Consider the following 23899-nt stretch of genomic DNA (forward strand, 5'->3'; position numbering starts at 1 on the left):
CCTGTGCAATACACCTGCTGGCTCAAGCAGAGGAAGCAGCACCTGTCAATTCCTGGAAAGACAACAGCAGTCAAATGTGTTTAAACCCCCTCAGATATTGATCTGCAAGCATTTCATTCATATCTCTGTGAAATTGCTTTAACTAGGCTGTGATTGATAGCTTCCACACACACCCAGCTGTCTGCATTGTTTAATTATCATCCTTCAAGCTTGAGTGACTTTCAAGTAGAGTTGTGAAACTAACCAGTTAAGTACTTTAAGTGCTCTCACGTCCTCTTTTCTCTGTAGAAAGCACTTAATTGTCTATGATGTGGTCCAGACACTGTCAATCATAGCTAGATGTTTATGAACATCATGGTCGGTTTCACAGTTTTGTAATTGGGGGGGGGGGGGGTTCTCTGGTGGGGGTCTCTTGAATGGGGGAATCTCTGGTGGGGTCTCTGTAATTGGGGGTCTTTGGTCTCCTTCATGGGTGTCTCTAGTGGAGTGCCAATGGGGGGTTAGGGTCACTCTCATACTGTGGGGAGGTGATCCAGAAAATCCTGGGGATTTGCGTCGCAGAGGGGATACTCATACATCGGACCATCAGCTATTGGGCCCCCTGCTCAAAAAGGGGGATGGCGGAATCCATGCAAATCCCCGCAATGCTTAAATGTGCATGGCTCAGGGCCTATCATGCAGGAGTGTGCGAACCCTGACCAATGAGCAAAAAGGGCGGGACTCCTGCATGATAAGCCCTGAGCCGGTCACGTGGTCCACGAGGGCCCGCCCCTTAAAGTGGCTACGCCACCTCAGTGACCTTATCGAAACACATGGGGCGCGATTCTCCGCTCCCGCGCCGGTTTGGAGAATCGCCTGGGTCGCCAGATTTTCCTGCGATGCCGGTCCGACGTCACGGAAGCGGCCAGATCGGCACAATCGCGTTTTGCGCGGCACGGTCCAGTGAATTGCCTGAGACAGCCAAAATAGCGATTCACCGGTACCCCCTCGATTCTCAGTGCCTGATTGGCCGAGCGGCCTGCCCAAAACGGCGGGTTCCCCCCGGCGCCGTCCACACCTAGTCGCTGCCAACGGGAACAGCGCGGGATCGCTGGGGGGGGGGCGGCCTGCGGGGAGGGGGAGGGGGGATCCTGCACCGGGGGGGCACAAATGGGGTCTGGCCCGCGATCGGTGCCCACCGATCGTCGGGCCGGCCTCTCTGAAGGAGGACCTCCTTTCTTACGCAACCCCGCAAGATCCGTCAGACATCTTCTTGCGGGGCGGACTCGGAGAGGACGGCAACCACGCATGCGCAGGTTGGCACCGGCCAACCCGCGCATGAGCGGGTGACGCTAGTTATGCGGCGCCGGCCGCGTCATGTATGTGGCGCCGCCTTTACGCGGTGCCAAGGCCTGGTTTGCGTAAATGATGCAGCGCTGCTCCTAGCCCATTATCGGTCCCTGCATCGGTCGTGATAGGGGCTGTTTCACGCCGTCGTGAACCTCGACGGCGTTCACAATGGCGTGAACTTTCCATTTTGGAGAATCCCACCCATGGGCCGGTATTCTCCCATTTGTGAGACCCCGAGATGAATCGCAACTGGATTGCGCTTGTGCTGGGAAAGCAAATCTGGAAACGGTTAAAAATCCTTTCCATAGAAATTTATGCATGGAGGGGATTGCAATGGATTCTGTCGTGAATCCGAATACCGGGGCACCATTTTGAGCCAGTGACCCAATAGCAAAGTCTGGTGGCTGGGTCTCACCCCCCAACGCAATTCTACCCTCCCCCCCCCCCCCCCCCCCCCCCCCCCCCCAGGACTTTCTGGGTCAGCCACGTTCCCTACAGTACAAGGGTGACCAAACCCCAAACCTTCCCCCCCCCCACCCCCACGATCCCTCACGAGAGATCCTCACCAGAGACCCCTTAATTACAGAGACCAGAATATAGGGAAAGGAGGTTCTCGCCTCCAAGATTTCATTTCCCGATTTTCCCCGCCCCTTGCCTACAAAGGGCAACCTCATTTAAATGCATGGTAATATATTTAGATACCATTAAAGGCCTTACACACCACATGATACCCCCTCACTGGATATTCAAAACTCACTGAAGTGACATCATGTCAGCAAGGTTCACAACAACTTTACAAAGACAGGAAGCAGTTGAGGGGTCCCCACAGGAGCATCAAGGTCACTATAGCCCCCGGAGGGGAAGGGGGGCTGCACCAAACTAGTAATGTCAGCCTATACCAACCTGTGCCGGGGCAGTGCCAGGGGATGCGCCCTCTGGTGGGCGCAAGTGAGGGAAGGAGAGCACTGAGGCCTTTGAAAGGGGGGACTTAAGAGTGATGAGGGATTGAGGGGAGAACTTGCATTGAAGCGGCGGGTATGGGCATTCGGGCGAGAACGGCGTTGATAATGCCACAGTGTGTTGTGGGGGAACCCCATGATAATTGTGCTGTGGGGAGGAGAGCCCCCTACACCTTCATGGGTGGGTGGGGTGGGGGGAGGGGGGGAGTGCAGGGCGGGTGGGGGTGGGAGAGCTTGACATCAGTCCTGATTGGGGAGCCCTTTAAAGGTCTTGCCCTGATCTCTGTGGATTGCTGGTTCTATCAGGACCCACCCCGCCAGACAGACGCCCTGATTTTTTTTATCAGAGTGGCTCAAAGTCTGGCCTGAAAAGGTGGCAGTGCATCTGGAGAGATATATGCTGTAATGTTCTTTGATTGGGCTGATGTTGAATATTGATATTGTAGTGTGAACAAAGAATATTAGACTTTGTTTTGTAAACAAAGATTATTAACACTACACTAACAAATTACTAAAATGTCTAGCATTAATACAGTTGGAAATAATGGTCTACCACTAACCTACTGCCAAATTATGGGAAAATTCCGCCTTCTGACTCTATAATGGATATAAGGCAGCTAAACAGTGCATGTGTGGAGGCAGCTCAGTTCAAGATACGAGGCTGGCCTCCTGGAATACTTCAAACTTGAGTTAGCACCTCTTGCAAAATAAGGTAAGACAACCTTATTTGTATCTATCCTGTGACCTTAAATGACCCTCCTGTGATGGGAAATATCACTGAGTCACCAATCATCACATCAAATATATACACACAGAACAATTGAGAAAAGACCAAAGGAACCTTTACCTGTTAAGAAAGCGGTCTGATAATGACAGTCAAGTGACAATCTTTACACATGTCCCGGGCTTCAATCTGAGAGTCAGATAAAATCAATGAAGTTTTAATGTTTTTTCATATCTCGGGAAGAATTGTCACTTATTTTGAGATGATTTACTGCAAGCCACTTTCACTTTGGTAGCTTTCAAAACTACTGTAACCATGGCAATATATTTTTAGCAAAAAGAAGCAAAACAGATTGTATAACCTTTTCCTCAGCCTTCATTTCCTCGCCATTTCCTTAATCCTTATTCACTGGCCGTTTCCTCAATCTTTATCCCCTCACACGCATTTTAAATTTCTCTCTCTTGCACTCCCTCAGAGCGACCTGGTTGCACAGTGGTTAGCATTGCTGCCTCACAGCTCCAGGGACCCGGGTTCAATTCAAGCCTTGGGTGACTGTGTGGAGTTTGTACATTCCCCCCGTGTGTGCGTGGGTTTCCGCCGGGTCCTCTGGTTTCCTCGCATAGTCCAAAGATGTGCGGGTTAGGTGGACTGGCCATGCTAAATTGCCCCTTAGAGTCCAAAGATGTGCGGGTTAGGTCGGTTGGCCATGATAAATTGCCCCTTAGTGTCCAGGGATGCACAGGTTAGGTTAAAGGATAAGGTAGGGTGGGGCATGGCAGTGGACCTGGTAGAGTGTTCTTTCAGAGGGTCAATGCAGACTCGATAGGCCGAATGGCCTCCTGCATGGCAGGGATTCTATGATTTCCTGCTGTCATTCTGATGGATCCTCTGGTACCTCCTCCAACTTGATGTATGAACATATGTATTAGGAGCAGAAGGAGGCACCTCCATTCAATAAGATGATCTCATTCTAACCTCAACTCCACATTCCTGCCTACAATCGATAACCTCTCACCACCTTACTTATCAGGAATCTATCTATTTCTGCCTTAAAGATATTCAAAGACTCTGCTTCCACCACCTTTTGAGAAAGAAAGTTAAGTTCCAAAGACTCACAATCCTCTGAGGGGGAAAATAAATTCTCCTCACCTCTGTTAAATAGGTGACCCCCTTATTAAACTGTGGCCCCTTGTTCTACATTCTCCTATAAGAGGAGACATCCTTTTTTGCTTCCACCCTATCGAGTCCCCTCAGGATCTTGTATATTTCATTCAAAGAGGCCCCCTTACTCGTCATTCACAGTGAAGGTTGGGGTGCTATTCTTCTGAGAGAGTTTCACAACTATGGACAGTGCTGCCCTGAGCTGTGCACTTTTCGGCAAGAGTCACTCGTCAACAGTGAGAAGCAGGAACCTTATCTGCCTGGTGCTTTATGCATCATCATAATGGCACAGAGTTATTGGACCTAGATAAACCAACACAGAAGAGACGGAAGCTCGAGTCAGGGCAAGCAGTTTTCAGTTGGGCCATTGTGTACCTAAATTAAAAATAAAATAAAAATGAAAGGCAGGTGATTAAATCCAAAAGGTATTCAATATTTTTTATAGGTTCAAGGCCATTTGGTGCACATCCATAATTACCCTTGAGAAGATGGTGGTTTGCTGCTTTCTTGAATTGCTGCAGTCCCTGAAGATTTGTGAAACTAGTTAGTAATCGGAAAGGAATGAAGAGCTTTGACACAGTTGTTTGTGTTTCTTGGGAGTCAAGGTGCTGAGGAAAAGAGGTCACAGTGAGCAGATGGAGGTTCATCTGACAAGTGAGTTGTGTGAGGATATGTTGAATATAAGAAATTGTAATATAATTTATTTCATATTTGTGGCAGTCATGTTATTAAAAACCCTGGTTTAAAATATATACAGGCAGCATGTCTGCTAAAGCTGTAATTAAGGGGTTGCAAAAGAATGAGGTAATCATTCCCTCCCACCATTTACTTTGATACAGATAAAGGGCCAATGGAAGATTATTCATATTTTGAATGGTTCCCTGGAGTGTCGATAATTTATGAGGGAGTGGCGTATAGCCCTAGCTAAGCAGGTCATGGAACTTAGTGGGATACAGATGATGTAATTAATGTGAGGAGCCAGGTCTGTCTGTAGTTTTCCAGTCTGTGATAGGTTTTAAGTTGAATAGCCGGTTTGCCAAATGCTGTTCGGTTGAGCACAAGTGTATTGGATCTGCTCTTGAAAGGATTTCTCTCCAACGGTCTGCACAGGTAAGCAAGTAAACCTGTTTTGTTAACTTTATTTATAAGTGGCATTTGAACTGTATTGGGTTGCTTAATTGGAATTAGCGGCAGGGGTAGTTGGTGAGTTTAAGTTTTTCCTGTTATTTATGAACTGTTTAACTGATAACTGCAAAGCTATTTCTTTTATGTTAAAGTGGTTAATTCTGTGTTTAAATTGAAGTTTTATTTGACATAAAAGATACCTACTGGTCAGAGTCATCACTCCTGGAGTGAAGTATCCTTTCCTCACAATTATACAAACTAAAAAAAATGTTTGTGGTTCTCGTCTGGTATCCAACGAACTTTGGGACCTGGTCCGGGATCCTAACATGGGTTTAAATCTGCAAAATACTGGAACACGCACAATGCCTGTGATTCTGTCAATGGTGTTTCATCCTTGGCGATGGTGGAACAATCGCTTCCTCCTTCTCCCCATTTCCCACCTAATTGCAATTTAAATTAAAAGTGCTGATGGCATGAATAGAAAAGACATGTGATTCCTTGGCAGGAGATGCTTTCTCTGACCATGTATCAGCAGCTACGGGTGGGTTATAGATGGTTGTCCTGGTCAAACTAGGGAGTCTCTGTATCAGATTGACAGGTTTCCTGCTCAACTCCATTGCCTTTAACAAAGGACATGCTGAGAGCACAAAGGGTGTTTTTCAAAATTCAATTTTACTTCTAAGATATTATTCTCAATACATTGGCTTCACTTGATTCATGTGTGAATCATTGTTATTTGTTGAGACTTACTTAGTCGGAGAACTAGATGTACTGGCATGCCTCATGGTTGGCACACATTGTTAGTTGCTGGGGAGTTAGGGATATTTTCTTTCTTGTGGAAGAAACAATGTTGTGTTCTATTGTTCACTTTTTATTGAATGTTCTTGTCAGTGTCGAATGTTGAATACACCAGTCTGTGGGACATGGCTGAACCTGCTTGGCCTCCTTCGGACATTGTCCGAGATCACTCTCAGCAAGGATAATTGACGTGTGAGGGGATTTGAAAGCCCCGTAACGACTCTTCCACCCAACACCCCGAGGTGGACCCAGATTTGCAGAGTACTGACAGGGGCCTTCAGGCCCTTCATTTTCTTCCTGTGACTGACTATTGCCACCAATGCCACCATTCCCCCCCACCCCTCCCCCATTGGGGAGAGAGTGCAGGTAAGATTAATGTGAATGGTTCCAGAGTTGAGGAACTTCAGTGATGAAGATAGATTGGAGAAGTTAGCCCTGTCTTCCTGAGAGAGAACTTCCTCTGGGTGCTCCGGTCTCATCCCACAATCCAACGATGTGCAGATTAGGTGAATTGGCCATGCTAAATTGCCCTTAGTGTCCAAAGATGTGCAGGTACGGTGGGTTATTGGGATGGGGTGTGGGAGTGTGCCTAGGTAGGGTGCTCTTTCAGAGGGTCGGTGCAGATTTGATGGACCAATTGTCCTCCTTCTGCACTATAAGGATTCAATGGATAGAATAGATAGTGAGAAACTGTTCTGACTCATGAAAGGATCGAGAATGAGAAGTCATCGGCAAAAGAACCAAAAGCGATGTGAGAGAGAACTTTTTCCTGCAGTAAGCTTGTGTTCCCCTGGTAGTGGTGTGGGGTGTTGCAATACATAAAATACCCAGTACTTGTAGTTCGATTCATCGGAAACGCCCCAAACCGCTTTGAATAGCTATCATAAGAATAGCTGGTGCCTTTCAAATTGTGCGAGACCTACATGCAGCCTCTATCACACTCTAGCTGGCCATTTCCATGGCGGCTTCTGTTCTACTGCTTTACATATTTTAAATTGTTTCACTGTGTCCTATGTCCTTATCTAACTCTGGCCACCAAAGATAGCTTCTCACTCGACTCAAGCTCATCTTAAGTGTTCTATCACTTTGGAGTTCGGTGGGAGTGGTGCGCAAGGGCCTTCTGGGAGGTAAGTTTTTACTTTAAAAACCCTTACCTTTGCAGGAGCAGCACTTTGGATTTCGGCGGGAGCGGTGCGCAAGGGCCTTCTGGGAGGTAAGTTTTTACTTTAAAAACACTTACCTGGTCCCGTTTCTGTTCCGGAGGTTCGACCCGCGGACTTCTGGGAAGGCCCTCCCCCCCCGCCCCCCCCAACCAATAAATTCTGGTGGAAAGGAAATCCGAGACACTGCACGTGTAGTGTCTCCCACCCACCCTCCTCCTGTAACCTAATAATAAGACCCATTGGTGTGAGGTAAGTGCCATATTATATTATTATATATTTTTTATTTTTTTAAAATTTATTTATTAACCAGATCTTGGTTAGAAGTTAGAGGGATGGCAGGGAAGGGAGTGCAATGTTCCTCCTGCAGGATGTTTGAGGTGAGGGATGCCGTTAGTGTCCCTGCTGATTTTACCTGCAGGAAGTGCTGCCATCTCCACCTCCTCCAAGTCAGAGTTAGGGAACTGGAGCTGGAGTTGGATGAACTTCGGATCATTCGGGAGGCAGAGGGGGTCATAGATAGCAGCTTCAGGGAATTAGTTACACCAAAGATTGGAGATAGATGGGTAACTGTAAGAGGGACTGGGAAGAAGCAGTCAGTGCAGGGATCCCCTGCGGTTGTTCCCCTGAGTAACAAGTATATCGCTTTGGATACTTGTGGGGGGGGGGGGGACTTACCAGGGGTAAGCCATGGGGTACGGGCCTCTGGCACGGAGTCTGTCCCTGTTGCTCAGAAGCGAAGGGGGGAGAGGAGCAGAGCATTAGTAATTGGGGACTCGATAGTCAGGGGCGTAGATAGGAGATTTTGTGGGAGCGAGAGAGACTCACGTTTGGTATGTTGCCTCCCAGGTGCAAGGGTACATGATGTCTCGGATCGTGTTTTCCGGGTCCTTAAGGGGGAGGGGGAGCAGCCCCAAGTCGTGGTCCACATTGGCACTAACGACATAGGTAGGAAAGGGGACAAGGATGTCAGGCAGGCTTTCAGGGAGCTAGGATGGAAGCTCAGAACGAGAACAAACAGAGTTGTTATCTCTGGGTTGTTGCCCGTGCCACGTGATAATGAGAAGAGGAATAGGGAGAGAGAGCAATTAAACACGTGGCTACAGGGATGGTGCAGGTGGGAGGGATGCAGATTTTTGGATAACTGGGGCTCTTTCTGGGGAAGGTGGGACCTCTACAGACAGGATGGTCTACATCTGAACCAGAGGGGCACAAATATCCTGGGGGGGGAGATTTGTTAGTGCTCTTTGGGGGTTTTAAACTAATACAGCAGGGGCATGGGAACCTGGATTGTAGTTTTAGGGTATGAGAGATTGAGAGTATAGAGGTTAGGAGCACAGAATTGACTTCGCAGGAAGGGGCCAGTGTTCAGGTAGGTGGTTTGAAGTGTGTCTACTTCAATGCCAGGAGTATACAAAATAAGGTAGGGGAACTGGCAGCATGGGTTGGTACCTGGGACTTCGATGTTGTGGCCATTTCGGAGACATGGATAGAGCAGGGACAGGAATGGTTGTTGCAGGTTCCGGGGTTTAGGTGTTTTAGTAAGCGCAAAGAATGAGGCAAAAGAGGGGGAGGTGTGGCGCTGCTAGTCAAGAGCAGTATTACGGTGGCGGAGAGGATGCTAGATGGGGACTCTTCTTCCGAGGTAGTATGGGTGAGGTTAGAAACAGGAAAGGAGAGGTCACCCTGTAGGGTGTTTTCTATAGGCCTCCTAATAGTTCTAGGGATGTAGAGGAAAGGATGGCGAAGATAATTCTGGATAAGAGCGAAAGTAACAGGGTAGTTATTATGGGAGACTTTAACTTTCCAAATATTGACTGGAAAAGATATAGTTCGAGTACATTAGATGGGTCGTTTTTTGTACAATGTGTGCAGGAGGGTTTCCTGACACAATATGTTGACAGGTCAACAAGAGGGGAGGCCACATTGGATTTGGTTTTGGGTAATGAACCAGGCCAGGTGTTAGATTTGGAGGTAAGTGAGCACTTTGGGGACAGTGACCACAATTCGGTGACGTTTACGTTCGTGATGGAAAGGGATAAGTATACCCCGCAGGGCAAGAGTTATAGCTGGGGGAAGGGCAATTATGATGCCATTAGACATGGCTTGGGGGGGATAGGTTGGAGAAGTAGGCTGCAAGTGTTGGGCACATTGGATATGTGGAGCTGGTTTAAGGAACAGCTACTGCGTGTTTTTGATAAGTACGTACCGGTCAGGCAGGGAGGAAGGCGTCGAGCGAGGGAACCATGGTTTACCAAAGAAGTGGAATCTCTTGTTAAGAGGAAGAAGGAGGCCTATGTGAAGATGAGGAGTGAAGTTTCAGTTGGGGCGCTTGATAGTTACAAGGTAGCGAGGAAGGATCTAAAGAGAGAGCTAAGACGAGCAAGGAGGGGACATGAGAAGTATTTGGCAGGTAGGATCAAGGAAAACCCAAAAGCTTTCTATAGGTATGTCAGGAATAAAAGAATGACTAGGGTCAGGAATAAAAGAATGACTGTCAAGGACAGGGATGGGAAGTTGTGTGTGGAGCCTGAAGAGATAGGCGAGATACTAAACTAATATTTTTCGTCAGTATTCACTCAGGAAAAAGATAATGTTGTGGAGGAGAATGCTGAGACCCAGGCTATTAGAATAGATGGCATTGAGGTACGTAGGGAAGAGGTGTTGGCAATTCTGGACAGGCTGAAAATATATAAGTCCCCGGGGCCTGATGGGATTTATCCTAGGATTCTCTGGGAAGCCAGGGAAGAGATTGCTGGGCCTTTGGCTTTGATTTTTATGTCATCATTGACTACAGGAATAGTGCCAGAGGACTGGAGGATAGCAAATGTGGTCCCTTTGTTCAAGAAGGGGAGTAGAGACAACCCCGGCAACTATAGACCGGTGAGCCTCACGTCTGCTGTGGGTAAAGTCTTGGAGGGGATTATAAGAGACAAGATTTATAATCATCTAGATAGGAATAATATGATTAGGGATAGTCAGCATGGCTTTGTGAAGGGTAGGTCATGCCTCACAAACCTTATCGAGTTCTTTGAGAAGGTGCCTGAACAGGTAGACGAGGGTAGAGCAGTTGATGTGGTGTATGTGGATTTCAGTAAAGCGTTTGATAAGGTTCCCCACGGTAGGCTATTGCAGAAAATAGGGAGGCTGGGGATTGAGGGTAATTTAGAGATGTGGATCAGAAATTGGCTAGCTGAAAGAAGACAGAGGGTGGTGGTTGATGGGAAATGTGCAGAATGGAGTTCAGTTACAAGTGGCGTACCACAAGGATCTGTTCTGGGGCCGTTGCTGTTTGTCATTTTTATCAATGACCGAGAGGAGGGCGCAGAAGGGTGGGTGAGTAAATTTGCAGACGACACTAAAGTCGGTGGTGTTGTCGACAGTGCGGAAGGATGTAGCAGGTTACAGAGGGACATAGATAAGCTGCAGAGCTGGGCTGAGAGGTGGCAAATGGAGTTTAATGTAGAGAAGTGTGAGGTGATTCATTTTGGAATGAATAACAGGAATGCGGAATATTTGGCTAATGGTAAAGTTCTTGGAAGTGTGGATGAGCAGAGGGATCTTGGTGTCCATGTACATAGATCCCTGAAAGTTGCCACCCAGGTTGATAGGGTTGTGAAGAAGGCCTATGGAGTGTTGGCCTTTATTGGTAGAGGGATTGAGTTCCGGAGTCATGAGGTCATGTTGCAGCTGTACAAAACTCTGGTACGGCCGCATTTGGAGTATTGTGTACAGTTCTGGTCACCACATTATAGGAAGGATGTGGAAGCTTTGGAGCGGGTGCAAAGGAGATTTACCAGGATGTTGTCTGGTATGGAGGGAAAATCCTATGAGGAAAGGCTGATGGACTTGAGGTTGTTTTCGTTAGAGAGAAGAAGGTTAAGAGGAGACTTAATAGAGGCATCCAAAATGATCAGAGGGTTAGATAGGGTGGACAGTGAGAGCCTTCTCCCGCGGATGGAAATGGCTAGCACGAGGGGACATAGCCTTAAACTGAGGGGTAATAGATATAGGACAGAGGTCAGAGGTAGGTTCTTTACGCAAAGAGTGGTGAGGCCGTGGAATGCCCTACCTGCAACAGTAGTGAACTCGCCAACATTGAGGGCATTTAAAAGTTTATTGGATAAGCATATGGATGATAATGGCATAGTGTAGGTTAGATGGCTTTTGTTTTTTGACTTCCCATGTCGGTGCAACATCGTGGGCCGAAGGGCCTGTACTGCACTGTATCGTTCTATGTTCTATGTTAAGTGTTGAACATGAAGATTTGCAACTCTGGCTCCCCACATAATACACCTTTATCCACTGACAACTCATTCTTATACATAAGGAAGGACCTGTGATTTCTAAATTCAGTGTCTGTGTTGGTCACCCATTTGAGATAAAGTCATATACACTTGCCAATACAGGGTCCCTGTGGGTTCTCCTACCAATGCAATCTCCTATGACTAGCAACTCACCTCTGTGTGAAAAGAAAAATACATATTGCACGAGGCTCTACCTGTGATGGGATAGTAATCTAGACATTGCATCGGGATAATAATGAACTTCTAATTGTCTGTACTTAATGTCATACTGATAAGCAGAAAAATATCAAAGCCCATCTCTGCATTCGAGCTGTGGTTAATATGGGTACTGGATTCAAAATACCTGTCAGAGGCTAACGATCATTTTCAATCATGAAACTACAACCAGACAAGTATTTGGAAAATCTTCTAAATCCCAAAACTAATTGCCCTGTACCAGGAACCATCCAAAAATGTGATTTAAATTGTTACCTGTGGATGGTTCAGGCAGGATTACACCGATACTTACCCAGAAAAAGTTTGAAGATTGAAAACCTCCTCTAACTACTGGGTAATCATTGTACACACCAAAATCAAACCCCCATGAACACCTACCACCTGATGCCCCACGGGACACCCCACACCCCTGACATCAACACCCATGGGTACCCCCACACCCTGACTCCCCCCCCCCCCCCCCCCCCCCCCCAGGGATCACCACCCCCCTCCCCCATCTACTTCTTCCATGGGATTCATCCCACTCACACGGAAATCCTCCCTTCGCACCAGATCCAACTGGACCCAACCTGATGCCAGATCCTCCCCCTCCCCCTCCCTCCCCCCCCGCTCCCCACCTTTCGGTTCAACCCAAATCCCCCTTGACCTGGCGCCACCCCAATTCACTGCTGAACCGACCCTCCACCCTGCTTCTCTCTTCAGGCTGACATGACCACCCACCCCCACAGGCTTATCTCGACATCCCCCACCCATCCTCACCATCTCAATATCCCGTCCACCTCGACATCTCCCCCAGCGCCCTGACCTGTAACCTGGCAACCTGACAGGACCAAACCCAAGCACCCCCCCACCCACAATCCAACCCACCTCCCACCCCTACCCTGCGATCCTGTCCCAAAAATCCTCCACAGGCACGACTAAACCCAATTCAACCCCCACTCTCTCTTGAAGCCCTGCTCACCCTGACCTCCGATCCCAGCCCCACCCCATCCCTAAGATTTACCTGAGACACTTACTCTCACCTGGCCTGTCAAGGAACTTTAAATTTCAATGGGAATGTTCTATATGAGCATAATTGTACTCCAGGCACTGAGATTGTGTGAAGCAAATGCAATTGGTCTCTCCTCATCATTATCCAACACCTGCTCCGTATGGAGAGAACTGACATGTTAGCCTCGTCTTTCTGGACACATTATAAACACAAGCATTGTAGCATCTACCAATTTACTTTTACATACTGGACAGCCTTGTCTAATTCCGTGGAGCACATTTGCTCAAGACACCAGTCAATTGATGCAATAAGGTTGCCACATTTGGTATGAATTTACCACAGAAATTTACGAGGTCCAATAAGGATCTGAGCTGAAATATCCTGAGGGTGTGGTGCATTTTGTATTTCTTGAACATTACTCCTGGTAATAAGTAATCCACCTTTATCTTCCCAGTGACCCAAATATGCTACAGAGTTTTAAAACATTACATTTTGGGGCAGCACGGTAGCCTTGTGGATAGCACAATTGCTTCACAGCTCCAGGGTCCCAGGTTCGATTCTGGCTTGGGTCACTGTCTGTGCGGAGTCTGCACATCCTCCCCGTGTGTGCGTGGGTTTCCTCCGGGTGCTCCGGTTTCCTCCCACAGTCCAAAGATGTGCAGGTTAGGTGGATTGGCCATGATAAATTGCCCTTAGTGTCCAAAATTGCCCTTAGTGTTGGGTGGGGTTACTGGGATATGGGGATAGGGTGGCGGTGTTGACCTTGGGTAGGGTGCTCTTTCCAAGAGCTGGTGCAGACTCGATGGGCCGGATGGCCTCCTTCTGCACTGTAAATTCTATGATTCTATGATAATCTATTTTTGTGGGAGAGAGTAGAGCTAGGGGACACAGTTTTTTTTTAAATGGCCGCAGCTTTTTGTTTTACAAGTTCGGGGGGGGGGGGGATTTATTAATTTCATTCATTTATTTTATTCATTTAATTTTTATTTTTTCATTTACTTTATTCATTTTCTTTTACAAGTTTGGGGGGCTTTTATTTGAAAAAAATGTACAGGAAAAAAATGCTGAACTTTGGACAGATGGAGACTCCATACTTTCCGACACCGGAAGGCTTCCCCTTCATCCAACAGGTTCCATTGGAGGAGTGTGTACGAGGGCCAAAGGGACCCAAAACCATTTTCTCCATTTTTGTCAGCAGCAAACAAGATAAGAGAAAATGGTGGGTCGCGCAGGTCGGCCGGAGTGGGTCACAAAGGTCGGCCGGCGTGGGTCCTGAAGGTTGGCCGTTTGGTAAAAGTGGGTCCCCGGAAAAAAAGTGGACCTATGCATTGGCCTTACATCCTTGAATCAGTTTGCTGATTTCATTAAAGACCTGAGGATATTTAGGGATCATGTCGACTGACACTGTGAATTTCGCTCCTACATGAAGAGGCTTGTCCCAGTTTAACATAAATGCTGCTAGACAGTTTCATCCTAACAAGGCTGGTTTCTCACCATTCTAGGGCAATTTCGCCCGTTGCTCCTTCTGTGTGACTGGAACCAACACACTTCCCATTATAGGGATTTTATTTCCTCCATAACTTTGTAATTCTATGCATGATTTCACCAGCTGATGCTGACTCAACATTTGACGGTTTGGCGATTCAGGAATCACACGAAGTGATGTGTCCACGGCAACCTTCATCCAACGCCACTTGGATGACGATATCCTGAAGATTTCCATTGGACATCCTTGCACTTCGTTCCAATGTATCTGACATAATTGACCTGCTACTGTTCGACAAGTGTGTGAAGTGACAGCCATTTCCTCCAGCCAGCGCTCTCTCAGTTTACATTCTTGTGACATGCCTCGACAAGATAACCCTTCTTCTTGCAGTCAGCCTGCACAAATGGACAATTCTGCACACTGTATTGGTCTAAGCCCCGCAACAGGACAACTTCTGTTGTCGGGCCTTCTGCTTGCTCAGTTATAGTTCACCTACTTCTGCAGGGGTAGGTTAGCTCAGTTGGCTGGACAGCTGGTTCGTGATGTGAAGCGATGCCAACAGCTCGGGTTCAATCCCTGTACTGGCTGAGGTTGTCAATGAAGGCCCCGCTTTCTCAAACCTGCCCCTTGCCTGAGGTGTGGGGACCCTCAGGTTAAATCACCACCAGTCAGCTCCTCTCTCAGGGGAGAGCAGCCGATGGTCATCTGGGACTGTTGCGACTTTCATTTCACTTACGTCAGCAGACGACCGATAGTTTGTAAACTCTGACTTGCCTCAATGATGTTTGGAAAACTGTTGAAAGTTAACTTTGGCAATATCAGCAACGTATTGTGAATGCATTCACTTTATTAAAACTTCACAATTCTGCCCGGCAATGCTCTCACAAAATTCTCTAACGGATGGACAGTTTTGTCAAAGCCACTATTAAAGCCTCCAATGCCCTCATTGGACAACGGATTTGGTTCCAAACCAAGAGTTTTCTGCAATCTCCAATAGTTTGGGATTTAGTGCTGCTCAAGCTTACACAAAATATCTGACAGCTGGAGCAAGAAAATTCTAGAGCTTTTCATACATGTGTGGGCCTGCTTCAGTCAGAATTATCGCCCTTTCCCTCTGACCCACTGCCTGAATACCAGCCAGATTATCAGTATCTTCGAGGCTATTATTAGCAATGAAAAGCATCTCAAGCTGCATCGCTTTCACAACCAAAAGATTCTCGCTCACATTATAACCTACCAGTCGCTCAATAATCCCTGTTGATGCAGGTACCTTTGAAAATCAGTCAAGCCACATGTACAAACAGCATTTTCTCAGGACTGGATTTTAAGCCTACTTCACAGTTCCGCTGCTGGATTACTGGAATCTCCTGCAACCCAAATTTCTTTGCCTGGAGAATTGCCAATCCCATTCTCATCAGCAAACTTCACAGGACAAAAAGAGACTGGGGTGTGAAGATCTCACACCCAACTGAACTGGTCTATCAAATGGCCACAAGAGGGTGCTTTTACAACCAGTGGGTTTATTTCGTGATTGCAGTTAGTTGTGCGAGAAATGTGCGTATCAGAAGGCAATGAGCAGATTTTCCAGTCCCACGGCAGTGAATGGGGGATTTGGTTGAGCTCCAAGTTCTCCTTCCTCACTAGCAGCGATAGCGAGAATCCCGGCCAATAATACTAGTACCGTCCTCACAATGTACAGTCATCCTGTATCTATCATTTCTATCAGCTGTGAATTCAATAATAATAATCTTTATTAGTGTCACAAACAGGCTTACATTAACAGTCCAGTGAAGTTGCTGTGAAAATCTCTTAGTCGCCACATTCCGGCACCTGTTCGGGTACACGGGGAATTCAGAATGTCCAATTCACCTAACAAGCACTTAACAAGTCCTTCGGGACTTGTGGGAGGAAACCGGAGCGCCCGGAGGATACCCATGTAGACACGCGGAGAACATACAGACTCTGCACAGACAGTGACCCAAGCCAAGGATCGAACCCGGGTCCCTGGTGCTGTGAAGCATCAATGCTAACCACTGTGCTACCATGCCGGCCATAGCCTACAATGGCCGGAATTCTCTGGCTGTTGGGATTCTCTGTTCCCGCCGGCAGCATACCTCAACCAGCAGTTTTCCCGGTTTCAATGGGAAAGCCCATTGAAAATCGGCAGGAGAATCCTGCCGCCAGCGAATGGCGCGCCACCAAAAAGCACGTGGCTGGGGGACCGGAGAATCCATCCCAATGTACCTTTTTCTCCTTATTCATGATGTCCTGGTCCATTTACGCTCCAGAGGTATCAATTTGCATCATTAGTAACATAAGAACTATGTTACGAATAACAGGAATAGACCATACAGCCTATCAATATAATTGTTCATTGGGCCTTTGAACCAGTCTCCCGCCCACTCTCCATATTCCTTGATTCCTTGAGAGGCTCAAATTCTGTCTATATATTCAGTGATGGGACATACATTGGGATGGATTCTACGATTTTGAGTCTATGTCCGGAGCATGTGTCTAGCCTGACGACCAAAAAGTCGGCGGCGCCCCCGCACCGATGCTCCATCCGATGGGGGGCTAGCAGCCATGCCACGCAAAGCATGATTACCTGCTTTACCTGCAGATACGGACGAAGAGTTGCCGGATCCGTGACTGCTCATGTGCATGGCAGAGACCTGCAGCGGTCGTGCCGTACAACATGGTGCCGGCCGCGCATGGTCAAGGCCTGCCAGATTGTGCTCCCCTGTAACCCCCCTTGCCATGCCCGTACCACCCTCCACCAATCCCCCCACCCCCGCTGACGCCACCCCGGCCAGCAGAACGGCTTCCCCCCCTGACTGGCAACGTTGGACACAGTCCGCAGCCGTCACGCGAGGTCCCCGAAAACTGTGAGCACACACGCGCCACGCCGTCGGAAAGTCGGTCCATCGGGGGGCGGAACATCTGAAAAATGGCGGCGACTCCGATTTTGGTATCAAAACGGATTCTCCGGCCAATCGCCAAAAGCGATTTCAGCGTCGGCAATCACAGAATTCAGCTCATTGTTCCTTGGAGTAGAGAATTCCAAAGAATCACAACAACCCTTTGAGTAAAGAAATTTCTCCTCATCTCAGTCCTAAATAATCTGTCTCCAGCCCTCAAACTGTGCTCCTGTTCCCCAGCCAAGGGAAACAACTTTTCAGCATCTCTCCTGTCAAGCCCCTTCAGAACCTTAAAGTGATTCAATAGGATAACCTGTCATTTTCCAAATTCCAGACAATATAGGCCCAATTTACTCAGCCTCTCATCTTAGGAACCAATCTGGTAAACTTTCTTTGAACTGCCTTCAATGCAAATATGTCCTTCATTAAATACGGAGGCTATACAGTACTTCTGATGTGGTCTCAACAAGCCCTCTTCAATTTTCACAAGACATATTTTTGTACGCCAGCACCCCTATAATAAAAGCTAATATGCCTTCCTAATTGCTTGCTGTACCGCATGCTAACTTTCTCCGTTCCTTATACGATACACCCAAGACCCTCTTAATATCGACATTTACAAGTTTCATGCAGTTCTAAAAATATTCTGCTTTGTTATTTTTACCCTCAAGGTAAATAAGCTTTCATTTTTCCACATTAAACTTTATCTGCCACATTGTTACCTGTTGTATTTTCTTCCCTCACCTAACCAAGTTGGACTGGTAAAAAATGTTTTGAGTTCTTTTATTTGAAGATTACAGTGAAGATCATATAAACACGTCTTGTTTGGTCAACCAACACGGTCCAACTCAGTTACACATGACATGACATCATATCCTATCTGACTGTATGAAGATTATGGATATAGCCACATAAAGGTATACTACTATACTACAACATACTACAGTAGTGGTGTAGTGGCATTATCGCTGGACTAGTAATCCAGTGACCCAAAGTCATAATATGGGGACCCAGGTTCAAATTCCGCCATGGCAGATGGTGAAATTTGAATTCAATAGAAGTCTATAATGTGGCCATGAAATCATTGTTGATTGTCATAAAACCCCATGAGACTCACTGACGTCCTTTAGAGAAGGAAATCTGTCATCTTTACCTCGTCTGGCCTACTTGTGACTCCAGATCCACAGCAATGTGTTTGACTCTTAAATGCCCTCAGGGATGGGCAATAAATGCTGTCTCAGCCAGCGATGTCCACATCCCATGAATGAATAAAAAGAAAAATCCTACTTTTTTCCAAAATTGAGATTACACACTAATACTAAATAAAACAAGATGCCTTAAAACTAGTTACGTTACAATAAGACATTCATGCATTGTGAATTTATAACTACGAGTCTCTGAAACTAATATGATCTGATTAGGTCACCGTGAAACTTCTTTGAGATCTTCAAGTGGTCTTGATTTGTAGCTGTGTCGCTTTTTTACACACATCACACCGTGATGGCTGTTTCCACCATGATCTTCCACAGTGCCACATTGAGATCTCACCTTTCAACATGTTCTCTTTGCAATAGAACTGCATAATTGAATATCTCCCTGAGTTGACATCGATTTCTATGCAATACCATTCCATTTGGTGTTACTACTTTGTATGATCTCGGCTCTCAACAAACCCTAAATATTTCAGCTGCAAACCAGCTTCTCCCTGTCGGATCTTTAGCTCGAACATTTTGTCCTTTGGTAAATCTTGGGAATTCTTTAACTGCATAATCAGGCATGCATATCCTTCATCATGTCCTGTTTTGTCAATAATGTGTCTTGTACAGTTGGAGATTTGGATAGGCAGTGACTTGGCAGAGTCATTCGAACACTTTACTCCCAATTATCAATTCAGCTGGCCAAAATATAGCTGCACTCAGCACTGCATTTAGATGTAACTTTTGCAACTTCTAAATCTTGTTTCATTTCTTGTCGCTTAACACTTAAGGATTTAATACTATGAACCATCCGTTTGGCTACATCCTTTGATCGAGGATAATGCAGCTAGGACATAACGTGATCAACGCATCACTTTGCGCGATTTATTTTAATTGAAGAACACAGTAGTAAATGCACATTTCTGGAGAGCTCTTACTAACATGATCTGGATTCTCCAGCCTCCCAACTGCGTGTTTCTCGGCAGCGGGAGAAGGCATGCTGTTTGCTGGTGACAGGATTCTCTGCTCCTGCTGCTGTCAATGGAAGTTCCCATTGAAATCACCCCACGCCACAAGGAAACCTGTGGGATGGGTGCACCGCCGGCGATCCCAGAGACCTTGGGCTGGATTCTCCGATTGCCGACGCCAAAATCGCATTCGGCGATTGGGCGGAGATTCTGTTTTGACGCCAAAATTGGGGGCGGCGCAGTTTTTCAGATGCTCCACACCCTCAAAAATGGGGTCATCGCTGAGTATGCAGCACTCCATTGGGATGGCCTCAGGAAATCACCTGAGGCTCCCCCCCGATGCTCTGCCCCCGATGGGCCGACTTCCCGACGATGTGGGGGCGTGTGCGCTCACAGCTTTCTGGAACCTCGCGTGGGCGGCTACGAGCTGTGTCCAGCACTGCCACAGTCGGGGGGGGGGGAGCCATTCCGCTGGCCGGATAGCTTTGGCGGGGGCTGGAGGGATTGGTGGGGAGTGGTCCGGGGGTGGCGAGTGGGGTTACAGGGAGGCACTATCTGGCAGGCCAGGTCCGCGTGTGGCCGGCGCCATGCGCAGCCATGGCCTCATCAATTCTCTGTCCATATCTGCAGGTAAAGCCAGGGGCTTTAGGTGACGTGGCTGTTAGCCCTCCACCAGCGGGTACGGGGGCGGCGCTGACTTTTTGGTCGTAAGACTAGACACATGCTCCGGACATAGCCTCAAAATCGGAGAATCCAACCCCTTGTCTTGCTTGGTCAACTAACACGTTATAATTTGGTATCAGGCGAAGTCTGACATCATATCCTGCCTGATGTTGGAGACAAATGATGGACAAACCCACTTAAAGGTAAACTACAACAATGCCCACTTACCTAAACTACATCACTTTTCAGCCTCTTTGTGTCCTCCTCACAGTTACATTCCCACCTCGTTTTAGCTCATTGACAAACTGTTAACTTGCGCCAATTATGGTCCTGACAGGTAAATAAGGCAAAACCGTTTCCAGTGCCAGGAGGGTTGGCAACCAGAGGACACAGCATTCTAGATAATTGGCCAAAGAACCGGGTGAAGTAGGAGATTTCTTTATATTATGCAGTGGACTGTTATGATCTGGAGGCAAATTCAATTGCAACTGTGAAAACAGAATTTCAAAATATTGTCATGCAAGAGTGCCTTTAAGAACTAGATGTTTAAGCGATGTACCTTTAAGAAAACAGTGATGTCATAGAGTGGGTGGAGCTCAGCTTTAGGTCAGCCATTTTGCAGGTTTTTAGTTTCAGTTTAAAAGCAGTGTCTGTGTGTTTCCAGAGAGCTGCAAGTTTTGTAGTTTGGTTTTGTTGAGAGCAGCTAAAAAGTGCCTGGCTGGTTTTGCTGAGAGCAGTTTAAAAGTAGAAAGCCAGTTTGCGACAGTCTCTGCCATTCTACAGAAAAAATATATATCCTTTAACCTGATGTGATACTGTTTAAAGGTGTTAAGTCTCTTGGAAGTTTGAAGGAACATTTTAAGGAATTATTTACTGTTGCAATATTTTCTGAGTTATATTTGAAGTAAGGGGTGTTAAGAGATCCAATGTTTATTTAAGATGTTAAGTTGTTAAGTTGAGTTCATGGAATAAACAGTGTTTTGTGTTTAAAAACCCACGTGTCCATAATTGCAATCCCACACCTAGGGAAAAAGCCGTGTGCTCGGAAAAGCAACAAATCCATTAAAGGGTGAGGTTGGTTGAACTCCATGATACATTTTGGGTTTCTGAAAAGCCTCGCCCATAACAATATGCTTGGGGAAAAAAGAGGAAATGCAAAGAATACAGAGAACGGGATTAGCTCTTGCAAAGGTTCAGTACGGTGACAGTCCTTATGTGCTTCGATGATTTATTAGGTTTTTCATTGCTGCCAGTAATAGCATAATTACAATGTGCTGTAACTAGGCAGTAATATCAACAGGGCAATCCCAGCATGGGCTCTGAACAAACTCTATCTAAGTGAGTTTAAAAAAATCTTTTCAGCTCCATTTTAAATTTGACAATTGTGCTCTTTCACATCATACTGCAATCACTGCTTGACATGAAGGTTGTGGAATGAATTTACCTAATGTAAACTATTCTCTTAAATTGAATAGATGTGTTCACGCAGAGTACAAACTGTACAAGGATTCAGAACATTCTCAAATTCATAGTGATTGTGCCTTTCAGCTCTGATTCCCGCACTTCCTCCCCCGCTCCCAATATACATTTCATCGCTGGTTTCGGTCAAAAGATGTTTTCACACTGGCCCCGGTGGCACAAAGGGGAAAGAAACGGAAACAGAATCAATTCAGTCGTGGCTCACGTTAAATAAATACGAGAGTGAAATACTGCGGACGTGAGAGATCTAAAAGAACCAGAAAATGCTGGAAACGCTAAGCAGATTTGCCAGAACCTGTGGAAAGAGAAATAATCATTAGTGGGAGGTGGGGGCGGGTGGGGGCTGTGTTTCATTGTGAGCCATTCCCGATGAGTGTCTGTGTGTCCCACTTCCACTCTCTCGCTGTTTCCCAGTGAACTAAAATTGTGCGGAGTTCGCACATTGTCCCCATGTCTGTGCAAGTCTCACCGCCACAACCCAAAGATGTGCCGGGTAGGTGGATTGGCCGTACCTGAATTGGAAGAAAAAGAATTGAGCACTTTAAATTTTAAAAAAGTGAATTGGCATTTTGATCACAATTAAAATTTTACGTGATGGCCCCATGCATGGAGGGATGGGGAGGCGGGGGGGGGGGGGGGCACGTGCGATTCCATGGCAGAGCTAACCTTTACAGTGGTAAAACCGGCCGTTAGCAGGAAATGCAGCATCTCCGAGTGCGTTATTAAAGTCTCCTGCTCAACCAAGAAGGCTCAGCATCGCGGCCAAAACTCTCCTGTCCAACTCCATCGACTTCAACTTAAGAATTTACAGAGATCACAAAGGTGGCTTTTAATAATTAAATTTCACTCGTAAATAATTCACATCACCTTGGTTTAACTTTATTCATGTGTGAATCATCATTATTTGGTGAGACTTGCTCAGTCAGACAGCTAAATATACCGGCATACCTCCCTCATGGTTGGCACGCATCCATGGTTACAGGAGAGTTAGCGACTTTTCCGTTATTTTGGAAGAAACAATGTTTTTTTGTCCAACCTTTATTGAATGTTCATGTCAGTGTCCAGTGTTATACTTGTCACTCTGTGGGATATGGCCTAACTTGCAGGCTCAGCTGGCTCTCCCTTCTATCCATTGTAAAGGTTATTATCCAAGATCACTCTTGGTTCTTGGATCACATCACGGTTAATCAATAGGTTGTAGGTGAACTGAAAACCCTGTAAGGGCTCTGCCAGCTAATGCCCTGAAATAGACACACTTATGGAGGGCCCTTTAGGCCCTTAATTTTCTTACCTTAACTGGTTATAGCTACCCCCCACTACACACAGCACACCAGTCCATTCCCACTTCACTCCTCCACGATCCCAATCCTCTCTTAGATCCCTCTTCCACTCCTGCGTGCCCTCGACCCAGTCCGTACCCCAACCCCTCACCAGTGGCTCACTCTTGCCGCTCCAAGCCTCTATGCAAGCTGCCATTTTCCTTCTCCTCTCCATGTGCCACAGAGTTAAGCGAGGAAAATCACTGACTTGGCACACAGCTGCACAGAGCCAACGTCACCCTTGAAAAGCACGAACCAAGTGCACCGCTGACTTGAAGATAGGACGTAATCAGAAATGTTTTAGCATGAATGAGCACTCATGGCGTGCAGATGATTAAACAAGTATGAACCCACCTTTAATAAAGACACGGGGAGTCCACACTGGATAAAACAAGAAACAAAGTTTTATTTGCACAAACGATATGTGCACTACTCTCTCCCGTCTGGGTCGGTTCCTTACTGGCAAGCCTTATGTACGTGGGTTAATTGAGATGCTCCACCCCAGCGGGGGAGCTTGTACTCGCAAGGAGCACGGGTAAGATAAGCATTCCACCCCGTAGATCCCGTACAGATATTACACCGCCACAGGCCGGTGTGAGTCTCGACACACCGCGAAAATGCTGTTGACTTGGCCTCTGCATCTCAAGCAGCCATCAGGAAATTAGAAATTTATTTTCTTGTCTAATAAAGTCACCATATTTCCTGCCCTTGTGGGTTCCATAAATCCCCCCCCCCCCCAAACTCTCCAAATGTTTCTTTCATCATGATAGTTCTAACTAGAGGTCTTCGACCGGAAACGTCGTTCCTGTATCACTCTCCACTCTGGTAGCGTATTCCCGGCAATTTTGTGTTTTTATTTCATGTAAAATAAAGTCACCAAGAAACAGGTGCTTATTATTTGCTCTGTGGTATTCGAAAACTTTGTCTGGGGACTTGTCAAGTGTGTAGGGTGAGTGGTACAGAACTCATTAAGAATGGTCCAAGGCTAAATGGGGATTGAGGTTTTAATTCCCTTGTAGCATCAGTGGCAGACGGAGTATAAAAACCCCTTCATTAGTGCTGTTGTTTATCTCCCAGGTGAATCATTATCTTCTGCTAAA

General features: G+C 46.7%; 1 long non-coding RNA gene across 1 annotated transcript; it reads right to left on the reverse strand.

The window, feature by feature from the left end:
• On the reverse strand, positions 1-22228 carry LOC140397992 (uncharacterized). The gene is made up of 3 exons (XR_011937375.1): positions 22147-22228; positions 3136-3201; positions 1-52 (listed from the first exon to the last, which is right to left on the reverse strand). It is a non-coding gene; the product is annotated as an uncharacterized lncRNA (long non-coding RNA).
• Between the last annotated feature and the right edge of the window lie 1671 nt (positions 22229-23899).

This window comes from Scyliorhinus torazame, chromosome 21, assembly GCF_047496885.1.
Source record: "Scyliorhinus torazame isolate Kashiwa2021f chromosome 21, sScyTor2.1, whole genome shotgun sequence".
Classification (NCBI taxonomy): Eukaryota; Metazoa; Chordata; class Chondrichthyes; order Carcharhiniformes; family Scyliorhinidae; genus Scyliorhinus; species Scyliorhinus torazame.